Source organism: Corvus kubaryi, unplaced genomic scaffold, assembly GCF_017639235.1.
Source record: "Corvus kubaryi isolate FWS band 111438036 unplaced genomic scaffold, C.kubaryi_AGA036_p1.0 37236, whole genome shotgun sequence".
Classification (NCBI taxonomy): domain Eukaryota; kingdom Metazoa; phylum Chordata; class Aves; order Passeriformes; family Corvidae; genus Corvus; species Corvus kubaryi.
Window position 1 is genome coordinate 1158618 of NW_024581067.1, and position 21863 is coordinate 1180480.

The window sequence follows — 21863 nt, forward strand, 5'->3', positions numbered from 1 at the left end:
ATCCCGCTTCCCGCACCCCTCATCCCGCATCCCGCACCCCACATCCCGCATCCCACATCCCTCATCCCACATCCCGCATCCCGCATCCCTCATCCCACACCCCGCCCCACATCCCGCATCCCATATCCCTCATCCCACATCCCTCACCCACATCCCGCATCCTTCATCCCGCATCCTTCATCCCACATCCCTCATCCCACATCCCGCATCCTTCATCCCACATCCCGCATCCCTCATCCCGCATCCCTCATCCCGCATCACGCCCGCCCGCGGGGCCCCGCGGCTGCTCCCGCCCCCGTCCCTCTCGCCCCGCCGCCGGAGGTGTTTTCTCGCCGTGCCCCATCAAAGCCCCTTCTGTTATTGAAATCTGAGGCCGCTTCCTCCGCGGCGGAGGCGGCGGGCGGGAGGCGGGGACGGACGGGCGGGCCGGGCTCCCGCTGCCCCGAAGAAACGTCCCTTTGTTCGGCCGGGAGGGGCCGGTGCCGCCCCACACGGGGCTCTGAGCACCCCCTCGGCCCCGGCCCCAAGGCGGGTGGGCAGCCCCGCCCGACCCCCGGGGAGCCCCAGCACGGGGGGACCCCCGAGCCACCTCGGTGCCCCGGGGATGGGGACCCAGTCCCCGGCCGTGTCCGAGCATCCTTGGTCCCTAAATACCTCCGCTGTGGCCACCTGCACCTCGTTATTTTACACCAGAGAAATGCATTGCACGCCTTTTTTTTTTTTTTTTTTTTTCCACTTTTATTAATAACCACAAACTAATACCCTGATACTTCTTTTTCTCAGGCACAGGAGGGATTTTTGGGGCGTCCTGTGCAGGGCCAGGAGGTGGACTCGATGATCCTTGTGGGTCCCTTCCAGCTCAGGATGTTCCATGACTGTAGACAGAGCCCTGTTTATTTGCCTGGGGGTTGTTTTATTTTTGTTTTATTTTTCCTTCCAGTGGGATGTGCTGTGAAGTCGCCGATGAGGCACAGCAGTGGTGACCCCTGCTCGGTGACGCTGGTGAAACCCACGTCCCCTCAGATGTGCCTCTGCACCAGGATGTGTCAGGCTCTGGCATTTCCTGATCAAGCAGGATTGATGGGCTGCAGCCTCTTTTGATGGTGCGGGCTGAGAGTTTGACACCCACAATGATAAAAGCTTAGCAGGGTCCAGGCTGGAAAATGATATTGGAGATTTGCAGTGGGTGTGACACAGTCACACTCTTCTGTTTAGCATTGGAGAGAGAGCTGGTGGGAGGGAGGGGGAGAGAGAAAAGGATAAAATTAATCCAGAAGATCAAGTTGGCTGGACCACCTGCGCTTTTTAATCCATCAGATTTTAGAGGTTAAGAATTCCACATATATTTCCTACTGCTGTTGGGAGATTTAGACATCAAGAACCTCATTTTTCTCAAGTGGAGGAAAGTAACACCTGCTTTACAAAAACAACATTATTTGAGCCCAAATTTGCCAACCTGTAGTACATCAACAAGGCTGGGCCTTTTTTTCCCCTGTTCCTTTCATCTGCTGTTGTTTTATTTGGTTTTAGTTGGTTGCTTTCTTTTAAATAAGACACATTTAGAGTCACAACAGTGTCCCCACCTTTCGCCTGCAGTTGTAAGATGTGAGGTTTGATGTGTGTGCTTTTCCTGCCGTGGCATTCAGGGGATTAAAGCCACACACCCCACGGATTTTAGCAGGCTCCTTTGGGGTTGTGTGTCTCCTGATGTGAAGTGGACAACAACACAGAAGTTTTTGACGCTGGAGGAGTACTTTGGCCTGGGGTGGTGTTTAGAATTTGCAGAAAGTCTTGGGATCAACAGTTGCTGGGATTTGGTGATGCCAGAGCCCTGAGCAAGGTGTGTTCTGGTTTTGGGGTGTGATAAGAGAAGCTGGGTTTGTTTCCTAGGTTAATAATTCTACTGGAAGTTGGGGGTAAAAGAAAAACAGGAGGGGATGCTGTTATGTCCAGCTGTTTCCACCCCACTACAACCCCCCCAGACCTTTCCTGCATCACTTTCTCGCCGTCTGAAACCCGGGTCCCACCCCCAGAGTTAATGGGAGTGTGGGGGGTAAATCAGGAGCGGGGGCTGGGAGCCGGCAGAGGCAAGTGGTCAGAAGTGTCATGTTTCTCAGGGTGCCACACACCCTAAATCCCTAATTCAATGGTCTCTTCATGAGGAACACTACCAAATTCTTTCTTTTCTCCCCCTTTTCTTTTTTTTTTTTTTTTTTTCCTTAAGCCCCGTGTAGTTTTTAGCTCAGGACTTGTTGGAGTCGAGAGAGGCTTTTTTAGGTGCGGATCTGGGCGGGCTGGTCCTGAGGGGCGAGGACAGGGACCTGGAGGGAGAGGGCAGCGTGCCGGGACGGGGTGGGTGTGTGTGGGTGTGTGAGCGAGAGGGAAACCGCGTGTGTGGGTTTATTTTTTCCTCCCATTCCTGGGGTCTGAATGGGAGCACGTTGAGCTGTAATTAAGACATCTTGGAGGCGTACTTAACTCATGACGTGTTGCTTTTCTTTTCCTCTCGGTGAGAAAGTGGCTCTCTCTTCCCTGAGTCAGGTCCTCTGCCACCCAGAGCCACAGAGAGACACTCGGGACATAGACACACACACGCGCACGCTGACTTAAGGTGAGCACCAAAAAACTTCCTCCTGCACTTCGCTGCCCTCCGTTTCAAACTGCTGGAGAGGTCTGAGAGCATCTCAACTCGCAGGGAGCTCTGCGCAAGGTAAAAAAAAAAAAAAAAAAAAAAAAAAAAAAAAAAAATCAAACTTTTGGGAAAGTTTTTGTACTCCTTTGCTGCTGCGAGTCGGATGGGGACCCTGTAAGCAGCGCCTGTGGCATCAGCTGCAGGGCTGCCTGAGCTGGAGGGATTTTTGAGCGTTCTAATTTGGCAGCTGAGGCGGGGGGCGAGGGTGAAAGACGGATTGAAACTGGCTAACTTCAATGTCTTTGACTTTTAAGTGCTCTGTGTTTCCAAAGGAGGGATCATGTTGCAACTGCAGATTCCCTCTGAAAGACAAAAGTTGTATACTTGTGCTCCGTGGCTTCCTCCTATGGGATTATTCTTCTCACAGAGATGTGTCTTTTTTTTAGAAGTATTTCTCCATCCTTTCAGATGCTTTTAGAAGTTTTCAGGATGTAGGAAAAAAAAAGAGCATGGTAGACTGAACAAATGTTTCAAGGACTGGAAGCAGAATCTGCACAAAATACTGCCCATCCAGTTAGAAGCCAGAAGATTTTGATAAGATGTGATATGTTACATACTGATGTCATATTTGGCTATTTATTGTCAGGGGAAGCCTGAATACCATTGGGCACAGGTCTCCGTACCATCTCCACTCACTGAGAAAGTTGGGATGCCTCAGCATTCGACAAGTGTAGCTGGTCCAGGGCAGTGATAACTGCATCATTTTACTGCCTGTTTATTCAGGGCTTGGGGTCAAACCCATATAAAGGTGCCATTCGAAACGTTTTTCATGGCAAAGCTCCTTGTGTGGTAGTTTTAGATAGCCAGGGCTGGAAAGCTTTTGTGTGTTTGAATTAAGGAGGTTTATTGCTGTTTGTATATAATTAGTGAGGGTTTAATTGCTGCTGGGGTCTTTCAGGGCAAGAAAGTTGGTGCCATATATGTTGCTGCTTGATGTCATGTAAGTGATACAACACCTTCAGGAGACTCTGGGGGCCTGGCAATGTGCTCAAGAGAATCGTGCAGGTGATTAACAGCTCTGAGTTTGTATTAATGGCTATCAAGATTGTTTAAGTGCCTAAATGTGGAAAGAAGGAACCTGGAAAGAGCCCTGTTGTTCTGTTAGGAATATGGATGATGTGGTAGTTGAAACCACAGATGAAGTGAGGCCACGTAACTATGGATACAGACCCTCTCAATAAACACAGCTTCTAGAGACAGGTTACTTCCAGCACGTGGGGAAATATATATCACAATCAGCAAAATCATCACCAGCTCCTGTGGGGAAGGAACCAGGGGTCTGCAGAACTGTGCCAAGGTGTGCCAGGCAGGAGGCAAAGTCCTTGTGCCACGCACAAACAGCTCTAGTTTTCTGGGGGTTCTGTGTCTGATCAGGGCTCCTGTAAAGCCCAGCTGGGCAAAGCTGTTCTGAGAGCGTTGCCTGAGACTCCAACCCCTACACACCCACCTATGTTAGTGTCGAGGGGAAAGGGAAGAAGGAAAAATGCAGGAAGGAACAACAACAACAACAAAACCTGAAACAAACAGTTTGTGATGCTTTTCAATGCTACAGTTAAAGCAAAGTGGGGGGAAAATGTAGAGAGCAGCTTTTTCAAGTTAAACCCCCAAAAATGTCAATGTAGTAATGAAGACACTGCTGGTCTTCATGGAAATTTTGCCAATGGGCCAATTCCTTCAAAGCCTTCCTAATAAGATTCCTGAATGTATAAGCAGATTCAAATAAGAAAGAGACAAAAAACCATCAGGAAGAAAAGTGGTGTCCACGGCCGTGTCCCTGTCAGAGTCTCACAGCACAATTCACAGCAGAGCATCCTCTCAGCACAAACCTAGCAGGCTCAGTTTCCTCCCAGTGCCAGTGAGCCTGGTTAAAACAACCCAAGATAATAAAAAGAAACCCAAAAAACCCAAACAAACAAAACTCTGCAGAAGTACAAAGTTTTGGGGTAGGGGGAGAAGACGTTTCAGGAGAGGATGGAGGGTTTCTGTTGCATTACAGTTCTTAAAATTGGTGAGAAGAGCATTTTCCACTGTAGGTTCCCCCAACATTTCTGATTTTATGCTGGTATGTGACTAAAGGGAATGTTTTTGTCCACTGTTGGTGACAGCTTGGAGCCAAAAGAACTGTTATCAATATTTATTTACTGAAGTCACTTAACCTCCTTGCCCCTCGGTAAAAAATCTGGAAGCAATACGGACCACCCTTTAAAAGGTGTTTCGAGATCCTCAAGTGAAGAGAGACTTTGCAATTGCTTACATTTAAATACATTAGAAGTTTTCCAATTCGCTGCAAGGATTAAAGTGTGAAAACTGGAATTAATGTTTTCTGCTTTTCATTTGCTTTTTCACTGAAGCAGTACTTAAACTATTCCTGGAAGTTGAAATATTTTGCATTTCTGTTTCACTGTACACCTGTGTATTTCGTTGCTTAAACTCTAGGAAAATGAAAAGTTTTGTGGGGAAAAAAAAGTTATTTTCATAAGACAGGCTTGCTTCTGTTGCTTGTGAGGAAGTATTAGACATTCTGTCTCCGCTGGTACGAACTGTAGCACACAGTGCTGCACTTGAAAAGGCAGCTTGTAACTGGCAGGTAACAAAATGTTCTTTGGGGTAAAAAAAAAAAAAAAAAAAAAAGAAGAAATTTAAAAAAAATTTGAAAGTCTTGAATATACTTAGGATTTCAATCAATGGTGTTTAAGGAGGATTAGAGGAAGCAGCTGGCTAAACAAATATTAGGTGTAGAGTGGATGCAGTGGTATAAATTAATAATGCAGCTCTTTATCTGCTTTATGAAAGAGAGGTTTTGTGGCGATAAGGCAGCTCTAACACGATCCCTGGATGCCACCTAGTGGATATTGCCGAGCCTTTTGGCAGAGTCTTCGTAAATTCGCATCATCTGTAACTAATTCAGGCGCAATTTAACTGCGAGTGGTCACTTTTATTCACCTTTACCATTAAAAAACAAAATCAGCTAGTTTTTTTTGTTTGTTTGTTTTTCTTTAAATTAGATTTTTAGGGGGAGTTATCTCTGTGTTTTAAGTGCTCATTAGGTCTGATAAAAAATCGGTTCAGCTTTTATTTGTAATTTGCCGCTAGCATCTATTTGCAGAGACTTTTTAAACCCCTCAGTAACAAACAGCCACAACTTAGTAGTCAGTTTGATGCACTGAGCTGTTAGTGTAAAAGTGAAGACATTTCTGTACAAATACTGTGTCAGGGGAAGCTGTGTCTAGCAGCAAGGGTTTCAAAGCTCCTTCCAAAAGTCTTTTATCACATAGGATATGCTTTTTTTTAACCCCCTTTCCATTTTTTTCCCTGAATATTGTGTCAACGATAAGCACAAATGAAGTAAATGTATTATTTCTGGTAGCTGAAAAAAGGTTGTAAATCCCTTTTTTTTTTCCAACTGCCATTTTTCCCCACCTTTCTCAGACGTCACACTCACCACTTCAGTTGTCTTTTTTACTGGGGAAAGGAAAATTGTTTATTTAACAATTATAAGGATTGTTTACTCAGTGGTAGGTATCCAGGTGCTATCGGTTCTCATAGCTCTGAAAAGGATCCCATCCAACAACGAGGTTTTAAGCAGGCAAACGTGCACCTGGATATACTTTGTGATGGGATTTATGGTATGTGGCCAACTTACAGGCTTCTACTTCCTCAGCTTTTCAAAAATGTCACCATCAACACAGCTTCCACTTCAGCCACCCCCTAGGCCCGCAGACGAGGTGAATCCATGGCTCATTTTTAAAATGAGTGCCACAGTGGCTATTGGAGCAAAGAATTATTAAAACACATGGCAAAGTCAAGCTCGCCGTGCTTCACTTTCTCCTCGTTGCCATCCCTGAGCAGGAGATCAAACCTGCTGGTCACACTCAGCAGAACAGTTCCTGTGTCCTTCTCGTTCTGCCAGCTTTGGAAATACACTTTTTGTTTTCTTTACATTAAGACAACGGGATGGGTGTCTCAAACATGACCAGTAGCTCTGAAAAAAAAAGCATTTAAAGCCTGCATGGAGAAGCCACACAGCAGCAGTGTGCGTTGATTATCCTGGCATCTTTTCCCAAGACCCACACGAAACGTTGCCACAGGAGGTTGTTAACACAACCATGAGTTAATGGATAAAGTCTGCTGTTCCATTAATCAGGAAAAGTTTATGAATTAAAGAGTAAGAACGCAAAATACCACAGCAGCAAATGGACTAATTGACTCAATCCTGTGCTTCCTAGGGGACTTACCTTTCCTTTCAGCTCTACCCAGCCTGGCGCTGTGAATCACAAGGGCTGCTAATGGAAAGAAACACAAACCTTATTAATGAGAGTCTTTGCAAGGCCACTGAGCCTCTCCTGGGACCAAGCTTTCCACTGGCACACAGCGGCACTGCCGCTTCCTGGAGCAGGGCATGTCAGGGCAAAACCTGCATCACTAATGGCCTGGCAGAGCAGGAAAAAAAGTCATGAGGCAGAAGAATGTCCCTGGATGTATGTGTCTCGCTCCAGAAAATGTCATCTTGGCATTTGCCTTACTGCAGGAGACCATCCTCTTGAGACATCTTTCCATTAATAACATCTTCTAATTACCTTACGCACGTGCAGCCTGCAAGGAGCGTGTGGGCCACGGAGGCAGGTTGGATTGGAAATGTGTTTGACAGAAACCTTAAGCAGTAAGGAACAGGAGTTTCAATGTAAAAAGAAGGAAAAGTTAGAATTATTTGGGTTGGAAGGGGACTTAAAGGTGCTCCAATTCCAGCTCCTCTGCCAAGGGGTCACTTAGAGGTAATTTAAATTTGGGGTTGATCGCTTTTGCTCTGTGTTTTTGCAAGTATATTAAGGTATATTAAGGGGGTTTTTTGCATGTAATATGTTAATTAGCACTGCTTTGTGTCGTGGTACCTGATACCTAAAGCTAATACAGCTTATAAAGATAGCTGGTACCTAAATTGTCAACAAGTGTTAGTGAACTATGCCATGAGGAATACCTACACCTACTGCGATTAACACTTTCTTATGTTCAGAATTCCTTTCCTGCAGTGGTGCCTACACACACAGAGCAGTGGCAGCCTCTGTGCATCTGCTCTGTGAGATTCTGGTCCAGAAAAACCAGAGATAATCAACATTACTCATGTCAGTAACTCGGCGAAAACAATAGAAACCCAAACAGGCCTCAGTGAATAAAACTATTCATCTATTTGCATATATAGTATCACACATGGCTGATCAGGAAGCAGCTTATAAAGCTCCAAGCTGCAAATCTGTTTAGTTTTATAGATATAAGCAGGTATAAGTTGGTGTCAAGAAAGCATTAAGCGAAACTGTGCACATTTGCAACGAGTAGAGGAATCAAAGCCTGCACCTATGGAATAAGGACATGATCAATGTAGGGGAAAAAAAGCTTTCATTGCTAAAATAACTTCCCAAAATCTCCAGTCAATAATGAGTAACTATCCATCTATTCATTAACATGCTACACTCCAGTATATTTATGTGGTTGTTGGTTGGGGTTTTGTTCCATAAACATATTTTCAGGCAAAAAAGAAAACCACCCCTGAGCCACATAAAAATAATGCTGCCTAGAAATAGGAAAAGCACGCTGCAAAATGTGAAAACGCTGGAGTGTTGGGCCCAACCAAGAGATTTATAAGAACCATATCAGAGAAAAATAACGTTACAGGTTGTGTGGTAGTTCTGCTGAAATCGCAGCGATGCACAAGTGGTGCAACTACAACAGACCATGATGGTGTCACCATTTTCTGATCACACTGCTTATGGCTTGAGGTGATTTGCTCAGCTTTTTTAACACCCAAGGTGCTGTACACACAGCAGAGGAAGTCTGGGACTTTAATTTCGTGCTTAACCTGAAATATTTTTGTGCACACTCTTATTTTCAAAAAAACTACATTTCCAGATTTTCAAATATCTGAAGCAAAATGTCACGTTTTGCTGAGTCTCTGTAACTTGTTTTTCTAATAGCTTTCATTATATAGATCTAAAATGTGTACACAAGACACAATTCAGCTTTTGTCAGCAAGTCTGGCAGGCAGACGGATCTTTTGGTTTGGGTTGAGTTTTTTCAGTCGCTGTATTTATTCTTTGATTGGTTTCATTAGAAATCATTTACACTGGTGCACTGTAAGTAAACTTGAGGATCCTAAAGTTCTTTCTCCAACCTAGATAATTCTAAAAAGCTGTGTAAATGCAGTGACTGTGTGTCTGGTGGTGCCTGTGCTGCTGTGCCTGGTCACATTTAAAATGTGATGTCATTTTGATGTGTTGTGGGGACTTCATGGTCACCTCTGTGAGCCAAGAACCAAGGAAAAACAGCAAAGACATCGATCTCCCAAGTGTTTTCTAGACTTTTGCCCAGCTGAAAAAGCAGACAGGGAGAACAGCAATTCAGCTGTTGTCATTGGTGCAATAAATGTAACCAATGGATGGGTAGTTGCTCCCAGTTTCCAGGCATTTGATGTGTTTTCCCCCAAGAGCAGGCTAAGAGAAGCATGCAGCCACTACATTCTTTTCCAAAGCAGCCTCCATAGCTGGTTCCATCTGCATTTTAATGTAGGCTCCACTCTGATCAAACCAGAACACCTTTCAACCAGGCCATTTCCCCAGCAGGATGGCAGAAGGGCAGTGGCAAGTTTAACATCTTCATAAACTATCTGGAGAGATATTTTCCGGACAAAACTAGTGTGACATGTTTTCAAAACTGGATAGGAAATAAACAGCTCACTGTGACAACAGGAGCACATTTCGAATGGGGTTTTGCCAGGGCTGGTCAGCATTGGTATTCTTCAAGGTTTTCATTGGTGACTTGGATAAGGAAATAGAAAATATGCTTAGGTTTTCGGAAAATGCAAAGTAGGGAGAGACTGAATTATTTTGGAATCTGTGCTTTGAAGTTTTAATGGTTTTGCCTGACTGGAGAAAAAAGAAAAAGGGAATGTAATGTTTTCACAAAAGAGAGTGTGGTAAACTGGTAAACATACAAAGACACTTCAGCATCTAAACAGGCAGAAAAATATTTAACAAAATCTAAAAAGGAAAATGAGAGTTCACACTTTGTGGCCCAAATCATAACTCTGTTCTTGAACAAAAGAATTCAAATACAAGATCTTTGCAGAAACAGTTCAGCCCAATCTGACTTCAAAACTCATTTGGGTTCACAAACTTGAAAATTATTTGTTTTCAATCAATCATATTCTGCAAATCTGAGTCAGAAGAGGCATCCTCACTTGTGAACATTACTGTGCTGAGTGATCCATTTTACACACCAAGTTGACAGAAACTTCACATTTACTGTTTCTGAAGACATATCAAGCAGCAAAAATTATGCAGAGAATTATGAGATGCTCCTTAAATATGACTTTGCCAAGGATTTAAAAAATATTTAAGAATAATATAATATAATATAATATAATATAATATCGTCCTTATATTACTGGAATATTATAATTATAATATTATATTTTATAATATAATAATATAACATTATAATATAAAATTATAAAACTATAAAAAGTTAAACTACCACACTGAGGGAAAATTCTAAGTGTCAAGAGAAAGCACAGACATTCATTTCCAGACCAGGACACCCAGGTCCTGTCAAGCCATATATTTTAAGAGTGACTTATATTTGCTGCCTCTGATGATTGATAGAGATTCTTTTATTTTATCTGAGGAGAATTGGTTGATTTCTGCATCATTACTGAATTACTGCAATTTGTTTGTTTGGACTTCAGCCTTTTCCTGGTATTGTACTGGGGAAATATGGCTTTACTTCCAGCTGGTTAGGGGTTCCAGCAAATCTATATTTATTCCTGTGACTTTCAGAGTGCAAAATAATCATATCAGGAAACAAACCTCCTTCCACATGCAATGATATCCATCAACTCTTCATTATTATAACTTCTGAAACTGCCACAAAATGATGAGTGAACAACTCTTATGCTTTTTTCTTTAAATTACATATATATTTGTGGCAACTTTCCAGTTGATACTGAGCTTATCACATAAAATAAAACAAAATCTTACAAAGGTAAAAATGGTGACCACATGGTGGAGGGCAAGAGCTCACCCTGAGAAATATCTAAAGAGAGGGAGGTGGAGGTCTCTAATGTGGGACCACACCATCCTCGAGGTCCTTTGACACCAAAGAGCCAATTTGACATATTTTTTGTGTCAGGCTTGATTTTTCCCTTAACTGTGACCCAAAGTCATTAGAAATCCAGGATCTAGATTCAATATATTTTGGTTTTCTGCTTGTGCCACCTATGGGGAATGGCTCTTTTGCCCACGGAGTCACAATCCCATTATCAGGGAAATTTATACATGGAAATTTGTTACCTGGGGGAAAACCAGAAGCAAGAATACTCCTCTTCTTTTGCAATTAAATGTTTGCAAGTCCAGTTAAAATGTGCAAACAACTATGAGCAAAAGGATGAACTAAACATTCTTCTAGTCAACAGCCATAACTTTCCATTCCCAGGTTTTTAGGACGCAATATTGGCATGAAAAAGGCAATTCTGATTCTCTGCAGGTACATAAGCTCTTTCCAGACTTTAGTAAGGACAACAGAACACACAGGAAACACAAGTGGGTTTACCTCAAGGGAAATTTGGTTCATATTCCTCTGTCATGGAAGCTTAAATATGGCAAATGGCCTAGAAAGCGTAAAACAAAAAATATTCTCATAACATTTTGTGGGTTTGTTTTATTAGGTCATCAGTTTTGAAGCCATAATATCAGATAAGACTCTTGACTCCCAGTAGGAAAACTCTTTTGGCCTTTGTCCTTACAATGGAAAGCTTGAATGTATGAACTGCTGGAGTAAACTGGGGAGAACAAAGAATAAAAAAGGAGAAGAGATTACAAAATGATGCCAAAGGTCCATTTCAGCAGCACTTGGTATTGCCTTTTGAGGAAAAACGAAGAAGGGCAAAAACAGCAGGAGAGAGTGAAACGTATCAAAATTACAGTATTGCCTTTCCTCAAAGAACAGAGGGGCGTGAGGAGGAAGCTCAGCTCTTCTGTGCATGGTAGGCACTGTTGTAAAATGTTGAAAATTCTTCTTAGAACTGTGTTTAGCTGAATGTAGAGAAGGAAACAAAGCAGGACAGAGCACAGAAAACACGAGGCTCATTTATGATTGAGGCTTCCCGACTGAGTCTTCCATTTCCTATCATCCAGCACTTAATTGCTCCTGGCTTTGACCTTTAATGCAATTCTCCAGCACTAAGCTGATGAGCATCTCCAGATTGACTCAGGAAGCTGTGGGTGCTTTGTGCTTGATTCAGTGCTGGGAGAGCCTTGGGAAGTGCTGTATTTCATCCCAAAATGACCTCGGATATATTCCACAGAGTGCACTGCTTGGACAGCGAGGGATGAGCCAACAGATTCGCCTGTGATGCTGACCTTTGCTTTCCTCCTCCTGAAATAAAATCACAGCAGAGGATAGCCAGAGGCCCACAGGCACAGAGCAGGCCATTATGGATAAGTGCTTGCTGCGTCCTTCTAGCACAGTTTATCATTCCACTGCTGCAGGAGTTCTGGGGTGACTGCAAGTCAGGCAATGTTATGGAAAAGCTGGAGCCCAGCACCTTGCTGCTTACATCTCTCTGTCACTCAGGGCAATAACTTGTCAATGCACAATGGAGAGCCCACAGAGGACTTTCAGGGGGTCATTATTGCCATCCTGACTCCTCGCTGTTCCAAGGAAAGACCTTGCCATGCCAGTAGAGGACATAGCACAATATCCACCTGAGACTCAGGCACCTGAAAACAAATGTTAATTGTTGCCTTTTAATTACATACTGCTTTTAATAGGAGAGAGAGAATTGCTGAGCAGTTAGGGCGTTTTGCTGTAAGGATATTTCACTGCTGCTGCTGAAGCATTGCTTCAGTCCCCTGCTCTGACTTAAATCCCTCCGTGACTTTGAAGAAGTTGGAGGCTCATAGTCCTTCATTCCTCCACCTACCAAAACGGGATGATAAAACTTCCTCCATTCACAAGGATGTGTGAAGATGCAGATATTCCTGCAGGCAGCCTCAGCAGTTCATCTGGTGGTGGCACAGAGTCACCTATAAAGTGTGGCTGTGCAGCCAGTTCAAGCAAGGCCAATTATTGCTTTCATCTTGAGGCCATATTTATTTCTCCTTGTGACACTGTCCCAGGATGGCCTTCATGCCAGCCAATCTAATCCTGGCCATCTCCAATGGCTTTGGGAGGGATTATAATGAAGGAATCCAGAGGAACTTAATGGAAAGTACATCTCTATCATCAATTGCTGCTCAGTTGGTACCATATCACATTTTTTTATGCAAACTCGTGCTTCCAGCAGGGTTTATGAGCTTTGTTGAGACACTGAATCACAGCCACTGAGCCCAAAACAACACTTCCTTTAGAAGCTGGAGTAGTTCTCAGCACTCATATAGATTTGGGCTGCCATCTTCTGTAGTACTTCAAATAATCATTATTCCAAGTACTGGAGAGATGTCTGAATGTTACAGACTACAGGAAAGTGAATTTGAGTGAAATAAAAGAATCTAGATTGCCTAGGAGTACTGGGAATCATTTAGGAAAGACAAGAAAAAGGTCATTATCTGCCCCAGAAACTTTCCAACTTGCTTCTAGAAAAAAAATGCAACAGCACAGAGAAGATGTGGAAACAACAAGGAAACCTACATACAATTCATGCAGTTTGTCACTTACAAATGACACATTAGTGATCAAAATTAAAACTAAAAAAAAAAAAAAAAAGCTATACAGAAATTATAAATGGGAATTTATGTGCCTTTTTGAATGCAAGGGAAGCCACATTATTCACTGTGTCTAAGACATATTGTGTGTAACTGCCATGCACTTGCTTTACCAAGATGTGAGTGCCTACACAAGTAAAAGGAAAATAAAAATCTGGTCAAAATGCCTTGAGCAAGGAGGTTATTGTTCTTTCTGCAGAAGACAAAAAAGGCAGTTCTGGCTCAAGCTTTGTTGAAAATAGTTGTGCAGCTTTCCACTATTTACTTTTCTAAAGGTTAACACAGCAGCCTGAAAAATCTTGAATAATTACAACGAGGGCTGTGTATGCTAACGTCTTCTGACTCATTGACTCGGAGGCCAATAATATTCCTTTTGATTTTCTGACTTCATTTCCCTGTTAAAGTGTGGATAGCCTCTGAAATTGCTAATTTATAGATTCGTAGGCATAGTGGGAAAGATTTTAGGTACTTTTATTCAAAGCAAGTAAAATGATGTCGTGTGCTGGCCCCTTGCTCTGCTGATTTTTCTGTGGGTATGTGCTTGATAAAAGATGTCACAAAGTAAAGTTCACCTTTGTTTATTGCATGAGAAGTTTAGATAATGTGGGGTTTTCCAGATTTTAGCACGTGGGAGAGGACATTTCTGACCGTGGGGTTTCAGGAAAGCCAACACAAACTTGGACATAGAGCTGGAAAACATGTTACTCATGAAGGCATTAATTGTGTTGTATTTAAACAGCAATTGCTACACTTCTGACATTATACTTGCAGGTTTTGAAACAAATAGGAGCTGTGGCACTCTCTGAGAGATGGCAGAACACTGCAGGTTCCTCCAGCGACCTTGCCATAGCTCACCTCCAGAAGCTCCTCTTCAGAACCACAAATATATTACGTAGTTTTTGCAAATCACCTTTCATCCCTACATCTTAAATACCAACAGAGAGATGGCAACTAGAATCAAGTCATTTAAGTGGACACTAAGTTAAAATTATATATTTTATTATTATTATTATTATTATTATTTCTTTTTTTTAAATTAAAGCTGGTGTTCTGAAACACGTTTAGCAGTTTCAAATCAAAGAGAAATCTTCTGAATTTTTCCTGGACGCATCCACGATGCAGAGAATCCTAAATATACATATTCAGGCTCTATCTGCAGTGCCTGTGCCATGATTACCCTGTGCACTGCTCTGGGATGTTGCACAGAGCCACCACAAGACTCAAGGAACAGACCAGCAAGGAACACTTGGCCAGAAAACATTTTCAGGTCAGGGTATTCCTTCAGTGACTGCTGAAAATGTTTCTTGTGTTTACAGCTCTGGATGTCTCCTGTGAAATTAATAACTTTTCTTCAGTAACCAAGAGGAGTAGACAGTGTTGTTTAACCTCTCCTTTTGCCTGCTGAAAACCAAAAGATATTTATCTCTGACAGCACCCACTGGACTCTTTTGCCAGTGCTAGAAAATTAAGTTGTTTTTCCTTTTTTTGTGATGACCAGCAAAAGGAAGGGTGGGCCTGCACACCTTTATCCTTGTAAAACATTAAAACCTAGAGGCCTCAAATATCTTTGCATGCTTCAGAAATATTTTCCTTAGTTTGGAGGGTTTCTGTTGGGTGTGGGGTTTTTTTTGTTTGTTTTGTTTAGTTTGTGGTTTTTTAGTTAATTCGTTTTTCAGCAAGGGTTGGGGGGGGGGGGGGTTTGTGTATTTTTGAAGTAGTAGCATTATGCCAGATGTTTCAGGACCTCTAGAGGAACCATTTCTAGGTGTTCTACTAGGCTGTTAGATTTTACTTTCTTATATCCTTAACATACAAGCACAAGAAAGGAGAATTTTGAAGCAGAAGGGGAAGACACAGGCGGGAAGACAGAGCAAAATATTCACAACTTCTCATGAAGGGAATGAAACCTGAGGAAAGGTAAAAAAATATAATTTTGGCTAAAAAACACAGTTGATGGAGAAACTGTAGGTGCTGAACAGCTGCAGAAGTTTGAAGTGAACACAGGGAAGTTGGATGCTGGGCCACAGTCCTGGATGTTTTTCCTTGCTGGAATTTACTGCTTGCTCTGCTGTGTCACAGCAGAGAACTGCTCTGTGTCCCTCCCTGAGCTGCAAGTGAGAGGCCTTTCCCTGCAAACACATCTCTTATCCCCAGAATAACCAGGCAGAAAATACTTTCTTGCAGAGTTTTATTAAAGGGTAAATAAGTAGTAAATAAATGTTAGAACGTGCAAAGAATTGCAAAGCAAGACATCAGCTGAAGTCCAAACATTGTCTCTGAATTCAGAGTGCGCAAGGAAAATCTGAGTTTTAGTCAAGGTGCTATTTATAGCTTGTAAGTTCAGAGTTTATAGTAGAAATGAGTTTACAATGGAAAGTATGTCAGGTTATGAGTGTGCCAGTACCTTTTTTCCAACAAAATCTAATTTGAGACATTTAAACAGAGGTGTTCGGAGTGGAGGACTAGTGTCAAAAGCCTTTTTATTTTTGTCTTTTCTTATGACCAGCTTGAAACCCTTCATAAAATATGTGTGCCAGTCCTTTTATAGTAATAATGAAGGGAATTTCTGCTTTTAAATAGCATCTGACTTTAGAGCCTTTGATGTCCCAGCTGTGAGAGAGAGGTCACACAGTAACTCAGACAGTAACTGTGATGGGAGGTGCACAGCCACTGCCATCCTCAGCTCCTCCTCTGATTTGGGCTTCCCCTTTTGCTCTCGTTCTGCTCTCAGGAGATGGGATCTGTTGCAGCCACCCGCTGCTTTATTCTGGTCTGTGGGTTTGAATGCAGGCCTGACTCAGCCTCCACCCCTGTTCCCTGACTTGTTTCAGCAGGGAACCTGCAGTTGTGCTTCTACCCTCACTGCCAAAATCTAGGCTGGAGTCTGCTTCACTCAGTGTGGGATTTATACATCTGGAGCTGTGTGACAGCTGAGGAGGAGCTGTCTTCTCTTGGATAATCCATGTGGACCATAATGAGAACTGAGGTCCCAGTCAGATGCTCAACAATTGTTCTTCTCCACTCCCCCCCCAGCTCCTCACCCACAATCTTGAAATAAAAAAAAAAAAAAACTTGTTCTCTTGCCACAATTGCCGTCCCCTTCCCATGGGAGAGAAGGTATCACATTTCTTTAATTGATTTTCCCCTGCAGCACATCTGAGACACTGTGACTCCCTGAGACCAAAATGCCTCTGGTATCTAAAGGCAGGGATTGTTCCATCCTGACACCAGCAAAGATCAAAGCCAAATGCCCCAAGTTAGTCTGGAAGCGCAAGGAAAATGGTCCTTACTCCACATTTATACAAAACAGATCCATGACTGCACCTCAAAGGATGTGTCGTATAAATTTGAGATTAAAACAGCAGGGTTCAAAGGCGTTAATTCTATGTGGTGTAATCTTCTAGTGGCACGTTGGAGGTGAGAAATTTATCTCCCTTAAATGCAGGGTTTATATGCATGCTTTTATGTCTGTGTCAGATCTAATTTGAGCAATGACCTGATTTTTTTGGGAAGAGATTTCTACTGTCTACAGCCTTTCCAGTGAGACTGGATTATTAAAAAGCTCATCAATTATATTTGTGCTTCTCAGATTGTTTCGTTTTGGTGCTATGAAGCTGCTTTTTAAATAGCACCCATTCCTCAAATTGACCAAAAGACGAGAATATTTGCTATGGTTGCCATCATGTATCACCTACTGGAACTAGATTTGCTAATTTTCTGTTATCAGTGACATTTTGTTTACTACTTTTTGCTGTATTAACACCTATGGCCCCTAAAATGAGAAGCTTGTCTCCCCTTGGAAGTGCTGTTCCGGTGAGAATGTTAAAATAGCTGTTCTACATGGATAACCCATTTTAGAAACAGATTAACCACCACACAACTTTGAAGGAGGGGTGGGCATGGAAGTTGCATCTGGGCTCTGCTCAAGCCCACCCTGTGAGACTCCAGTCCCACAGGAGAGAAAGTTAATAGTTTATAAATAAGTATTCACTTTCTGCCTGGGACCCACAGTAACTGCATGAGTAGTCATTCTTTCTTCAGGGCAGATAATAACATATCTTGGTGTTTCAAGACTGAAAAACAGAGGGAAATTATTTTCTTCTTATTTATTTTTTGTGTCCGATAATTTCTCTCCTTGTCACGGGTAGGCTTCTCTAGAGAGAGGATGAACAAATTCCTGAGCAATGGTCAGTCTTTCCAGCTCTTACTGGCGCAGTCAGAAACATATCTTGCTTTATCAGAGTGTTATCAACAACCAAAACTGTGATGGGCATCCATACATATGTAACATGCAGATAAACACATGCTTTCTGCAATGAGCGTTCACTTTGCTCACCAGCTGCTACCAATTATGCTCTTGGAGGCGTTTGTTCCGTGTTGCAGCTATGCCCACACCAGGGCTGACCTGTCAGCATCTCCCTACCTATCTAGCTAAATCAACAAACCATCTCTTAGTGTAGATTAAACTTAATTAGGGATTAGCACAGCTCCCAGCTCTGTTAGGCAGCCCTCAGGCTGGGAGGTGGAGCTGTGCTGGGGTTGGTTTTTGGAGGCCTTCACAGGGATAGGTTTGGGCATTTGGGGCTCTTTTTTTTAACCTCTGCTATTTGACTCTTTAAAAACCCTTCCCCAGCAAAAGAGAACTGCTGGAGAACAGCATTTAGAGTGCAAACCCTGACATTTGGATGTGAAGGAATCCATGCCTTTGGCCTCTGAGAAAGAAATGCAACTGAGCTGACCCCACAAGATTTTAACTCCTGGTAAGTGAGAGATCCTAGAGCAGGGTCCCATGCCCCGTGTGCTCTGCAGTTTTTTTGTAGCTTGGGAAATTTATGCATGTCACCGAGATGAAAGCTGGCCTAAGTACAAGTCGGTATCTCCATTAATTTATTTGATAATTTGTGGTCCTGGTAGAAAATCACAACCTTAACTTCTAAAAGCAATAAGGAAATGGTAAGCCTTGATGATGCACAGATCCCTCATGGTCTGACAAGTACTTGTGGTAGGTGATGCTACATGGGGCGTGGAGAAAAATGACAAGTATTCCATAGTGCTGACTTTCCGAGAAGAAATGAGCAGAAACACCAGCTTTTCAGGGAAACCCTCATCACATCCTCCTGTTCTCCCCTCTTTCCTTTGGGGCAATGCAGGCTAGTAGCAACAACCCCTGCCATTAGCACACCAAAGGGGAAATCAATCCTTTTTCCAAAAGCAACAGTTTGAGGCAGGGATTCTCCTTTCAGGCAGTTTTGGAGATGCTTTGTTTCCACTGTATTTCAGTTCCTCACCCCTGGCCGCAGTTTTAACAGCCCTGTTTGCAGTGAGTGGAGCTTATTATGGAAATTCTCTCGTTTTCTCTGGGGCAGGAATTTGGTGTAAAAGCTCAGTGAAGTCTTGGTAACTGAAAAAAAAAATGGAGAATGGCTGTGTCAAGGCAAAAGTCAGCCTTGCCCTGTGTCCAGTGATCCCCTGTAATTGCTTGAGGAAAGAATATCTATTCCAAAAAAATGGCCAGGAGGAGTGCAGACCTCCTGTCTTGTGTATTTTTGTAGGAGATCCCTGTCTGTCACAGGGATGTCACCCTCCACAGTGTGACAAGCCCTGCCTCAGGAGCAGAGCTTCCTCTCAGGGGTGAGGATGTGGACTGGGGAGTGTTTAAAGCCCTGGCAGGTGCTTTTGGAGAGCCGGAAATAATGTCTGTGAAGCAGAAAAACAGCCTGCATAGTCCTGAGGACATAAAGCCCAGACAAAAGCCTGGCGTTTATTCTGGATGGCTGTAGAACTGCTGATCCCTGAAATTAACTAACTTTGGAGGAACTTGGAAAAAGAAGTAAGTGAATCCTATCAATTTGCCATTAATTTAATCTTTGGAACACAACTCATTTTCAGCCTACTAACGTGGGTATTCTTGTTGACTAAGCACGTGTATGGCCTTGTCTGGCTTAAAACAAATCAATACAATTTCCTTGTTAATTGAGTTTCCCAGTCCAGAGATTGTCAAGAAAACCTGCTCTTGGGTTAATGTTTTGGTTTGGCTTGCTTGAGGTTTTTTCTGAAGCCTGCACAGGTTTACTTTATCTTAAAGACTGACCAAGAGCCAGCAGATATTGCTGGCAGACAAAATTAAGTCTCAAGCCAGTTCACTTACCAATTACATCAATGTTTTTTTAAAATGTCTTCTGTTTCCTGTCACAACTCTACAAATGAAAACCCATCCTTGGACTTTGGTTCTCTCAGTCTCTCTGTATACCAAACCCAGTTCTCTCTTGTTTGTGGTTTTCCACATACTCTTTTTCTCGATGTATTGCCACTTTTCTGCAGCAGAATGTGCTTCCTAGGCATAGACTCCTCAGTCGTGTCTTCCTGCATCTGAATATATCTGAACCTACAATATGATGCACTTTTGTAATTGTGCAAGGTGCACTAAACTGCCTGCTCTGCAAGCCCTTGTGCTTACACAGCTTAAGAGGCTTTTATTTGCCATGATACGTTCTGCATCATGATTTTATCAAGCAAGTTGCAAATGGTCCAGTTAATTCTCTCCTTTGCATTTTCTGAAATTTGCTCAGACTACTGTGGTTTTCCATGATGAGGGTGTCACACCAGCGCAGAGCGCTCGGGGGAGTTCCTGCGTTCTTTTCCGTATTACACCTTTGATTTAAAAACATGTCCTGAAATTATCTTTATTTTCACAACACTCACTCTTAGTGGTTCGGAGTGGAAATGGAACTGCCATTTTCCTCTCTTTCTGCCACACCTTCGGGATGTAAGGTCTGTCTTCCTCACATTTTGCTCATAACCACTGCAGCAGGCAGGGAGAAACCTCCTGCATGACCAAGCACTTCAGCAGCCAAGCCATTCAAGCCAACCACAAGTGCCTCCATTTCATTTGCAGATATTTAATGATCCTTATCAGGGGGAACAGCAGTTGCTGCTTAAAGCAAAGAGTCCACTTAGGAAATTACTGGAGTCAGATACCGTGAGAGAAGTCCCAGTGATGAGAAAGGTGCTTTGCTGGCAATGTTGAGTGCTACTGGGAACAGGTTTGTGGCTCTGTGTGGATCAATAGGAAGCTCCATCTGAGTGTGCCGCATTGTGTCATTAATAGCATCAGCCAGGAGAGTTTGGACCTGTCATGAGGGGGAAGAAAAAGATTTCTGCTTGAAATAGGAATTGATTGGCCTACTTATATTGAGGTTTTTGCCAAAAATCAGGTATACAAAAACAAAAAAAAGGGATCCCCTGTGTCATAACCTAGTCCTCTTCTATCCACATTCCCCTTCCTCCTGGGCAGTTTTTCACAGAGCAAGCAAGTTCTGATCTAAAACTAGCTGTGTTTCTGTCCTCCATGCTAAAATGTCTTTATGAAGGCTGTGAAGTTTTTCTACAGCTTAAAACTATATCCTTTCCTTAAAGGATATAGTTCCTTAAGCTCAAACTTATTTATGGCCCCACTAGTTCTGTTTCCAAGTCTTAGCTGAAACATTCTGTAGCTTCCCTGGCATTTACTCTCTGATATATTTATAGAGAGCAATCATATCCTTACTGAGGTGTGTTTTGCCAGACCAACCAAGACAAGCTCTTTTGGCCTCCTTTTATGAACAGGTTTTCCTTTCTTCTGTTTGCCCCAATAAACCCTTGCCTGAATGTGTCCCATTCTAAGCCACCTCCTCCTCCTCCTCCTCCCAGGTGACCAGGAATGTGGGCAGTCCTCATCTGGGCACAGAACTTTTCTGGTGTGGTCTACCTCTCATGAAGCTCTTCTCCACTGCTGGCACATTTACTGTTCATGTGTCATGAGCAACCACTCCCTCACAGATGTATTTCTGCAGCACTTCCAGTTTGCAGCTTCAGTTTTCAAATTATTCTCCTTTCCTCTGGAGTCTAATACATCCTTTTCCTATTTCTTTCTAGTGCTCTTTTTAACTTACTTAGTTCAAAGTGCAGAACTGCAGTCTCTCTATGTCAGTATCTACAACTGCAGGTATAGAGAGTCTGGACCTTTGAAAAAGATACTAATTTCTGTCATCTTTCTCAGATCTGACTGACCAAAGCTGACTGTGTAACCCTCTCTTAACATTTTTTTTTTTTTTAAATAAATGAGTCATGCATTTTTGGACTCAAAACAAAAAGTGGTTTTTCAGACCATAGTTTTAATTTGTTGTATCGTTGCTATTGTTGATTCTTTTGTAAACCAAGCCAAAAAAAAAAAAGGTAAAAAAAGAAAGGTGTATGCATAATATTGAGGTGACACTGTTTACTTTTATTAAAGTTTGAAAGGGTTGCCTTTATTTGGAAAGATTTTCCTACAACCATCCGCAGTCTTACAAATGTTTATTATTTGTTTTCAATAGAGTTTAGCTAACAAGACTTTAACTAAACAATCATATGACTCATGTGTTTTTCCAGTATTCTCAGGC

The 21863-nt window shown here is 42.7% G+C and overlaps 1 protein-coding gene across 3 annotated transcripts in view; it reads left to right on the plus strand.

Annotated features, from left to right (window-relative positions):
- Window positions 1–2411: 2411 nt before the first annotated feature.
- Window positions 2412–21863, plus strand: part of HAPLN1 (hyaluronan and proteoglycan link protein 1) — a 59555-nt gene continuing 40103 nt past the window's right edge. The window contains exon 1 of one of the 3 annotated variants that reach the window (XM_042023049.1): window positions 2412–2710. The gene's annotated coding sequence lies outside the window, so the exon portion shown is untranslated. Of the gene's footprint in view, window positions 2711–18025; window positions 18204–21863 lie in introns of those variants that run through there. The other 2 variants (XM_042023050.1, XM_042023051.1) reach the window with 2 other exon arrangements.